Genomic DNA, 10827 nt, shown 5'->3' with positions numbered 1-10827 from the left:
GGAGGAAGGTGGCAGTGCAGAGCAGACAAGGAAGGGACCGGTTTGTGTTCACATCAGTGCAAAGCTGAAACAACAGGGAACTGGAAGAGAGGAGGAGGGGAATGAACAGTGCAGTAGCACTGGCTCTGCAGGGCAGCTGCTCAGAAGGCTTTCTGACATGCATCACCAGCCTTCTGCCTTTGTGCTATTCAGCTGCACAGGGCTGCCAGCCTTGATGCAAAGCCTTCCCCAGGATGGCTGGAGGTCCTGAAGAGATCTGGTCTTTATCTTTAAACCACGTGTGTTTCATGGTTTAAGACTGAAAGCAGCACCCAAAAATGGAAGAGAGAAAAAAAAGGCTGAGAAAATCCACTACACATGTGCTGAGAGCAAGGGTAAGGAACCAGGAAGCAGAACTGTAATTTGAAAGTTCACTCTTCAGCAAAGCCATAAAGTTCACTCTTCAACAAATTCTGTGTGAATTTGTCTGTTATACATTTGCCCTGTAATATGATTATGTCATTTAGGAGACTGAATTTACTACAGATCATGTTGTGACCCATACACAGGCAAACTCCACACTCCTATATTCCAAAATATCCTGGGAACAAAAGTGTTTTCTGCAGCACAGATAAAACCATGGGAGGAAATTGTGGGTCCCAATGTGGCTGCCAGGCCTGGGTTGAAGGCCAAGTCCACCGGAGTTGCACAACTCTCTGGTCAAAAAGACCAACTATTTGTGTTGGGCTCATTTGTGCTAACAAACAGCACAATCTCGAGTTCCCCACAGACCAGCCTGGGATTTATTTAAAAAATAGAGAATTGATGAAGGATTTATGCAGGGGCACCTCCCCATCCACCCTCTAAGCATTAAATATCTCATGTCCTGCACGATGTCTAACAAAGAGCAGTCCTACAAGAGAAGCAGCTGAACATTGTCTTTGAGCACCAGCTGGGAAGGCGGGGTAAAAAAAAAAAGAAAGTAATGCTGTCTTTGGTGTCAGCTGAACCCCCACCCTGCAAAATCTGCAATTAACCAAACATCATTTGCTGCCAGTCTCAGCAGTGCCACCAGCCTGTCCCCACCAGACACACTCTTCAAATCTACAGCAATAATCCGGCCCTGAATGATAAATCCACTTATTCTGCCACATCTGAGCTGCTGTGATCTGTGCTAAAGCTGCCTTTTTATAGCATGTGCTGGTTCAGCACAGTCACATGCCAATGGTACCTGTCTCTCCATGAGCAGCAGGAGCCAAGTGCCCCAAGGCTGTCAGAGCTGCCTGGAGACAGCTCCCATGCAGAGACATCAGCCATGGGCCTGCAACCACTCAGGTCATTAATGCAGAAAAGGCATTTTCAAGGAGTGAAGGACCTCCAAGTGCCAGAAAGAAAATACAAATTAATGCATGGAATTATGTTCTATGTGGGGATGGATCCTGACAGTAGCTGTTGTCCCTTTTTATTTACTTAGAAATGGGAACAAAAGTCAAATCCAGGGGTTATTTTGTGTTCCATTACTCTAGATTTGTCCAGATCTGCCCTTCTTGGGTAGATACCTTTTCAGAAAGTAGGTTTGGTGCAGGATCACTCTGCTTATGCTTCACTGCTCCAGAAATATGTCAGCAAACTGATCTCTTGTGACCCAGGGTCCTGCTCAGAACAGTTGAATTATGTTTGTAGATTCAAACAAGAAAGATGATGTTGATCAAAGTAATATAAACTATGGCATGGAAAATGAATTTTGAATGAAATGCACAGATAAATCATTTATCCTCACCAATACTCTATGTTTCTTATCCCAGTAATTGAGACCATGTGTTGTGCTGCAAACAATAACTATGGGAAATTACTCACAATTCTTCCTTCATAAACATGGGAAATGAAAGTGATGGGAAGTATGATCATCTTAATTTTTTTTATGTTAACAGCTCTAAATTATTAGGGTGGGAAGAAAATGTCAATAGAACATAAAAGTGCTTTGTATAGTGTTCACATTTGCTCATACTTTCAAATCCACTGTGGCTTATTAGTTCATGGGAAAAATGACAAAAAGGAATAAAACCCAGAAAATGAATCCAGTATCAACATCTTGCTTCTATAGCAACAGAAATTGTAACTTCTGGGTAAAAAAGTGACAATATTAGGAAATGTTTGTTGGGCAATTATGGTAATTAACCCCCTCCTTTCCCCAGTACATCCAGCCTCCCTTCAGTCTGACACATTCCTACACTGAGTACCCATTGCTCTGTGCTGCTTCTTGTATTAAAAGCCTGGAGCTAGTGAGGGCCTTAACCTCTGTTTCAAGAGTTTATTGCTCAGCTGTAAAAATTCTCCCAGGGCTGAAATTTGACAGAAAAATATCTCTGCCTGCGAGGAGTTTCTGTTCGGAGTTTGGTTTGAATTAGTTCAGCCCTTTTCCACTTGCAGTAGGACAATGGAGCAGGATTCCCTCTCTCCTTTTTTCCTTTTTTAAAAAAGGTACCATAGTGCCAAGGCAGTACAAATGGCAGGCAACACTCAGACCACAGTCCTCTCTGCAGCTTTAGCACAGGGTCACTGCTGGCTACTGCAGCAGGGGCCTGGCCCTATAAAAAGCCAGGCTCCATCCCTTTGCTTGTGCAGCTGCTGGCTTGGATGGTGGCTTCAGCCAGCTTTGTGCTGCGGCTGCTGAGGCCAGCTTGGCCATGGTGCAAACTGGCAAAGCCACCCTTGCTGCTATTGCTTGAGGGCCCAGCCCACTGTGAGGCAGAACCACCTGGGCTACACCTCCAGCACGTATAGTTATATTCCTGTGCAGAGGCACAAGTCAGTCCCACTAAGCTGCAAACTTACAGTGCAATACTGGCTTGGTAGGTTTCCCAGATGAAGGGCTTGGCATGGGGAAGCTGCTCTCTGCAGACCTTGGCTGAGCCAGGGGATTCATTTCTAGAAGCAAGAGTGCAAGATCTATTACGCTTCTGCATGGGCTGCCTGCAGGGCTGGTAAATCTATTAAAACAGTCAACGCTTTATGAATGAAGTCCAGCCCCACCAAAGTCAATGGCAAAACTCACATTGATTTCTCTGGAACAAGATTTTACCCTGAATCCTCAAAGTGCCCCTGGGATCTCACCCATGTTCAACACAGCCATCCTCAGCTCCAGCAGAGGAAAGGAAAACAAAGAGCAGAGAAGAGCCCTGGTGCTTCCTTAGCTGAGTCTCTGTCCTGCTCAGATGGATGTGCTCTGATAGATACGAGAATATCACTTTGGCAGTACTGACAGGCCTGGGTGTGAGATAGGTGCTGTGCAGATACTTTGGCTCAGAAGCAGAATTTTATAGGTCACTGGAATTTTGCTCTGAGCTCCCAGAGGTCAGAGCATAAGTAACACACAAATAAAAACTTTTATGTATGGAGATGGAGAGATGTCCCACCCACCCAATAATGCCTCGACCTGGTGCCAGTAATCTAGCCTCCAGTCACTTCTTTGTGTGCATTCAATTGAACAGCTGCTTGCTATGATCCAGAACTGCTTATAAAATTGAACGTTACTAAACCTAAGGGCAGACAAGTTTGCTGATGCCTATTTCAATAATTATGCTGTGCTTGCTAGTCCACAGATCTGACCTGTCACTTGAGAACTCAAATGACCCATAACTACTTGGCACTGTGTCATATTTTGCCCACCCCTTTTACAGCCATTTAACTGCCTCCTCCTCTTACACTTTCCTATCACCCCTGCACACAACCTCTAGTGACAACATTTTACCATCTGAGTAAATTAACAAGATCAACTAAAGAAGTTAATTGCTGTTATGTAAGAACTATTCCACTGGTTTCTGGTTTTGCCAACTCTTCCATACCTTATTTTTTGCTAAGCTGACTGAAAGGTTTCCCCATTTTTTTTATTTAAACAATATTCTTTTTTTTGACAGCTACTTTAGAGTTACCATCCCACTGATCACAGGTGAGCCCATCTCTAAACTACTGTGCTGTGCAATTTCTGATATATGGAGCTCTTTCAAAACTAATATTGGGGTGGCAGTTCAAATCTGAAATAAGAGCAGTCTGGTACCCTAAAGGCAAGACTTCTATGTCTAGGAAGAGTCAAGATTCTGTCAGGTCTAGTCCCCACAAGGACATTCAGTAGCAGCCCCTTCCTATTTGCTGCAGTCTAATACAGGTGAAGCTCATCCTGCTTGTTTTCATTTGGGTGGCAACAAATCCAGCCTCTCCTTGTCTGCCTTCCTTCCTGAAAGGCATTTATGAGCTCAGCAGCTGGTTGACATTTAGCTCTTGCTTTAGTCTGGCTGGGGATGACCAGTGGCTTTGGGCTTTGCACTTTTACTAGAAGTCAGTTAAGTACATATACAGAGAAAGCAGCAGTATTAAAGTTAGCTCATGGCTTATAGTCACTGTGGAAAAAGTTCCACAGAAGACGACTTGACATAATTTCAATCTTAATACTATACAAGAGGTTCCTTTCCATTCCTCTTTTTCATTATAGAAGCTAATTAGAAAAATTATTTCTTACTTTTTTCCCCCTCTAAAGTGCTGTAAATGTCTCTTTTTAAAAAATCCTTCAACCTGGTGTGATACCATAGAGGTTTTTACTTAGAGCCAAATACATGTCAAGTTGGGTTCTGAAAATCAGTCCATTATTTTTATTTCCTCTTTTGCTCCTTTGACTGTACAGAGTTTCCTTCTGATTTTCACAGTCATTTCAGTGATTGCTGACAGTACATGGCATAAGAATCACTGCTCTAAAGAATGAAACAGCGCCCAAAACTATGCCCATCAGCTTATCATCTGAAATCCTTCACACTTTTCTCCAGGACCTGGTCCCTTCAGGTCAGAAGAAGCAGGTGGCATGAAGACAAATTTCTTTTCAGGAATTATAAGAATGTAAAATGATCTATTAATTCTGTACTGCATGTTCAGATATAAGCAAAAAACAAGCAGCACTTGCTTATTCTCTTTTGCAGAGCTGGCAGGAGACTGTGTGTCTACTATCTGTTCTTGGACTTGGTTTCACTTTTTTGTCTCAACTTATCTTCAAGACATTAAGACAGAACAGTTAACATCGGTGAATAACATGGTTAACCCAGTTAACGTGGGTGGGAAAAGGTGAGCTGTGCTTGTGGCACTGGGAGCTTGAGAAGCTCAAATAACTAAATGGTTTATAAACATGCATATGAAATGTGTCTTGGTAGTAGCTCAGAAGAGGTAATGGCAAACTATAACCCAGTGAAGGATTAAAAAGAAAGAAACATATTTGATGAAGTCCAGAGGAAGTACATGAAACCTTTGTAGTCCTGTTGCCTGATTTGGGAAGCTTAATGTGTTTATTTGCTCACCTCAAGCAATAAAAACCTCTCTGTCCCAGAGAGTGGCAGTTCAATGGTGTTAAATAATTGCCTCTTCCAAAATTAATTTTTTTTATGTATGACACTAAGATGAGTTTTGGTTGCAGACTCAATAAATTCATTCTAGATGAAATCATAAGCATTTTCATATGAAAAAGATAAAATTATGTAGTGAATGCAACAGCTAGCCAGAGAAAAAAAGTTCTAGGACTACATTCCTCACTGATTACTATGCAAATCATATAATATGAATGATTGCTGGTATTGGGATATCCAGAGAAGGGTGATATATTGTAAAATAATTTGCTAGCTTAGATATTGTGGTTTAACATTTAGAAAACTCTTTTCAGAAAACGGAATACTACAGAGTAGATTAGCAGCTCTAGTAGAGCACAGGCAGAGTTTGAAATGAACTCTCCCTACTAGTTCCTTGTCAACGAATTCAGACTGTCTTTTATTCTGCAGTCATTTGCGGATCATCACCCGATACTCATACTGGTGTATATACCACTGCCCAGAGGAGTTTTGGATGGGGCACTGAACAGCCTGGTCTAGTGGAAGGTGTCTTTGCCCATGGTAGGGGGTTTGAACTAGGTAATTAGGTTTTTTCTAACCCAAAGCATTCTATGATTCTGTGACACTGGCAATTAAAGACAGGAGACTGGCTGGTGCAAACAGCTGCAGCCAATAATTACAGGCCCTTCTCACTGCCCTGCTTCCTTAGTGTTTGTAGCATTGCTGGCTTGGTGAAGAGAACATGATCAGTGTGTTCAGGATTTTAAACTACTGAAGCAGTATGTTGTTTTCCCCTAATCTCACCTGTTGTTATAGATGGAGCACAGTCTCTCTTTGTGGGTTATGGGCTGGTTTGGTTGCTAAAAGACTATGAGAAATAATCAAAGAGTCATGTGAAGCTTAAGTTTAAGGAGCAACTCAGAAGATTCTTCTAGCTTAGAAAAGACTAATTTGGTTTGATAAGATTGAAAGGATTTTTCAGGAAAGTTTTATTTTATCAGTAAGGTATGTGGGGGAAAAGGAATTGTTCTTGACTGCTGTTGCTGTTTAGTTTGTATGCTGAAAACACTAAGGGAGAGGGAGTGATATCCATTGTGAGAATGATATTCCTCAGTCACAGTAAGGCAAGCAAAGCTCTCCAGTGCCAAGGCCCAGGCGCTCTCCCCACAGGTGGAGATTTTGAAAGGCCCTGTCTAGGGTACATCACTTGAAATTAAAGGCTATACGTAGATTCCCTTTTCTTTTTGTACTGTTCATGGTGGGCAGATGGAGAATTTTCCTCATTTGTGTGTTGATAAAGTGTTTGTGATGCTAAAGGACAAATCACCCTGCCCTGAAATTTAAGCACTCATGCTCCAACCTCCTGATCCTTGATGACTATTGCATTAGTCAATTTGTGGCTAGCCCAGTAACTCGATAGCAGCAAATTATGTGGGAACTCTGGGTTTTGGAACAGGCAGATGTTCCCAAGCTCAGGCCCTGCTAGGGTGTGTCATCTGTGTGAGACATTTAGCGGAAAGGGAGAGCTGCGAAGCCACAGTCTCTGGTGCTTTCTGGAGCACAACATATAGCAGCAATATTACATTAGGGTAAGAATGGGAAAACAAAACTATTACAGCACCAAGAACTTTTCTCTGTAGAGGGTAACTGATTGGTAATAGAATGCTGCTGCATTCAGACTTCAAATTTACTCTGGAGAGTAAACTGGATTGTGATAGAGTCAAGAAAGAAACTGCTAAATTCTTAAGAAACATTTAAAAAGATACCAACATGGCCTTTAAAAAGAGCAACTTAAATGTTACTAAGTGCCAGATTCTCTTCTGCCTTCCATATGTGTGCAGCATGATTCACTGAATATCAGAGATACTGGCCTGTGGTGGACCTTACAGGCAGCTTCCGACTCTGGAAGAGGTTTTGCCACAGGGCCATTCTGCAGCACGTGGAAAGGTTTGGATTTTAAGATATTTTCCTAAGTCACATAGCAGGGGTACATTTGTCTCTGTAGGTCCCCCTGAACTCCAAGAGATATAATAGCGTTGAGGTGTTCTATTTTATACAATAGCAAAAATGTTGGCTTTCATTTTATGCTTATTGATGTAAGTAAACACATGTGTTTTGTAAGAAGTTCTTGAATTATTGTATAGTTGTGTCCAAGGCTACCATATCAAACATGTCTCTCAGAGCCAAGATTCTTGTCCAAGAACCCACCCAAAACTTTACTGTTGAGGTATGAAGCAATAATGGAACCCACTGAATCATCTTTTGATGAAACCAGGAGTGCCCAGTATTGCCCAACAGAAGGTTACATAGGGCTCTAATGAAGTGTTTCTCTTGCATAAAAGAGAACAGATGTGGCCAATCTCATGAGAAACTGAGCTGTGACCTGCTGTGAGTTCCCACTGGGCAAAGTTTCCTTCAGATCTGAGAAGTTGCTCCAGCTGAGTCAGAATATTCCTTTGGTTCCACCAGTCCTCCAAAGGCCAGATTTCTAGATTCAGATCTGGGTTGCTGTAGGCTACATGCTACCATATTTCATCTAGTTAAGGTATTGGCAAAATATCTTTTGGCTTTGCAAACCATTGGAAATCTGACTGCTGGCTGAGGAACTTGGCTCCAGGGACCAACAGAAACTGCTCACAAACTGGTTCTGCCTTAGGGGCTTCTGGTGTATCTGCTGTGGAGAAGTAAGTGACCAAGTTTTGGGTGACAAGAGAGATTGTTAATCTTCCTGCTGTACTCTGAGGTAGAACTGGAATTGTCTTTCCCCTTAAGTAATCCCAGTGGCAACAGGGTACAGTAGAAAATCTGGTCTTCAGACTGATGGATAAATCTGATAAAGAGGCTTTTGTGAGCTTGTACCAACTTTACAAGTGGATGTGCTACAGAGAAGAGGCTTCTGGTAGGCACAGACTAGGTGAAGAGTAGAGAAGAAATACTGACATACTTGTTGCTGAGTGAGGATATCTAGATTAGTTTCTGCATCTCCTAACGAACCAAAGTCTCAGGACCAGGTCAAACATGTGAGCTTGTAAATCCAAACACTATCTTGGGTAAACAGTACAATAACTGGGTATGCACCAGGGTTTTTCTGCACTGAAGTAAGCAGCATGCCGACAACAATTGCAACTAGAATTCATTGATACAAGTGTTTCAGGGATCCTGTTGTTAAAAGCCAGAATAAACCCAACTAGCATGATGGGGTATGTTCTCACTGGCATTTTTTTTTGTCTCTCACACCACACTAGAATAATATGCTCAGTGGTATTAGTTGTATTTCAGAGTTCCAAACCAGATCTTTATTAAGGCTTCCAGGAAAGCAAGAACACTGTGGATGTCCACAGGGCCTTCAGTACTGAAGACACAGAATAAAATTATAGATGGAAAAGACCTGTCAGGTCATCTACTCAACTTACCAGCCAATGCTGGGCTGTTCTTGGTGCTATGCTTTTTCCTTTCTCTGTCTGCATCAAGCCAGAGGGGTTTCCACAGCATCCCTAGGGACAGTATGACATAGCTGACTAGTTATTGCCCTTAGGAATAACTTTGAGCCTCTGGAATAATAGAAGCATTCTATGTTTCATTTTGATGGAGAAAAGGAACTTTGAGAGAAGGTCCCTCAGTCTTGTGACTATACTGTATATCAGATGTAATTCTATATTAATGACTTCTCGTATGCAGATCATATGAGGCCAGTGCTGTGTCCCACCCCACAGTTGTCTCTTTTGATAATTATTCCTTAGACAGATTTTTGTCATCTCTCAGTAGTAAATAGTGCAGAGATCCTGATTAATTGCATTTCACTTGGCAAACATTCAAAATTTGCCCTTACTAGTGTTTGAAGTGTCTGTCTGACTCTCACTCCCTTTAGTTGTGCCAAAGTTCTTTGGCAATTTGTGAGCTCATGTCCCAGAAACGCATAAAACCCCATAATTCCAACACATTTTCCTTAGGTAAAATAAAACCACTCAACACATGTTTACTAAAACCTACTGCATTTATAGATAGAGGAATCTTAACAGCTATTGATTTAATACTTCCAAATGTTTTCAATCAAATCCCTTGGGCACCTACTGTTGATCAAGTATAACCTTCTGGCATCTTGATCTCATGCAAAGCAACACTTCTGGCCAAATATATGAATGTTCTTTTTGACCTTGAGCATTGGGCATTAATAAACATGAACCCAAATATTTTTTTCAAAGGGAATAAAATGCTTCCATAGCTATTAAAACATGCAATCCTCTGACTTTTCTTGAAGACATCTGTGCATAGAAACTGTTTGAGTACGGAGATAGTTTTAAAGCAATGCCAATACCCTTAGCGTTCCGATGAGGGCTGTATCAGTTTCACAGTTCTCAGCTGCTGAAAATTATATTTACCATGCAGTATAACTTTAAGGATATTAGTTATAGAGCTGTGGAAGGCCATGATTAATACCATTTGATGATTGCTTGAATTGTGCTTCACACAATGAGCAAGGATTCAGAGGAAGCCTTTGTCTGACTCCTACTTTGGCTGTGGGAAAGGGCAAGTCTTTGTAACTGTTGTTAGCAGTTGGATGTCGTTTTCTTTTGTTTAGAGTTTGCACAGTGCTCTATGTAATGTAGGAATATAATAAAGCTTTGCCAGCAACAGCATCAGACTTTGGGAATATGCACAGACCAGTGAGACCATGGAATGCACTTTTACCAGCAGAAGAGGCAACTTTTAATGGACCTATGATGGAGTTTAGGAAAAGAGTTTCCCTGGATTATTGGCATGTACTTTATAGTGCTAAGCCAGGAGCTTTGCTCTTAGGTGTAATTTTTTATTATAATGCCTACCTTATAAGCACTTTTCTTTTGTACCAGTTAAATACAGTTCAAATTATTTCTCTATTGTTCATTAGAAGAGAGCAAGTTTCACATGAGTTTTCCAACCTCCTATTTAATCACTCCTACCATTGCCTGCTAGCTGATAGCACACCTGGAGATGAAAGTTTGGTGGTCCAGACAGTAGAGATCAATGAGCAGTGGCATGAAGAAAAAAGGATTTATCCAGGGAGATCCTAAGGAATCATGAAATATGACTAGCCTTAGCTTTCTCCACATCTATTCTTTTTGTGCAGTCACAGTATTTGTAATAAACTCCACTTATATAATTTCTAACCTGGGTTAGTATCAACAACACTGTCTTGATTAACAAACCTATCATGGTTCTGATTTTGATGCAGTGTTGTTTTTGCTGATCTGTGGCTCTAGAGGCACTTGGTGTTCTCCAGTGGAGAAGTAACTAATTTTCTGGGCAGATGCTGTTAGCATGTAACAATGCACAATGTTGTGCACCAGCTCCACAGTGGGATAAATCTGAGTCTTCCAGGCACCCATGGCTGTGACTTTGAAGGAGTTTCTTTAGCCTGAGTGCCAGCTTAAACTGATCCTATCCCTCTTCTCATCCAGCTGTTTTATTATTTTGGCAGCTACTCAAGATTTCCTGGAATAATTGC

The sequence above is a fragment of the Haemorhous mexicanus genome, chromosome 13 (assembly GCF_027477595.1).
Source record: "Haemorhous mexicanus isolate bHaeMex1 chromosome 13, bHaeMex1.pri, whole genome shotgun sequence".
Taxonomy (NCBI): domain Eukaryota; kingdom Metazoa; phylum Chordata; class Aves; order Passeriformes; family Fringillidae; genus Haemorhous; species Haemorhous mexicanus.
The sequence above is the reverse complement of the archived record's forward strand: the minus strand, read 5'-3'. Positions refer to the sequence as shown.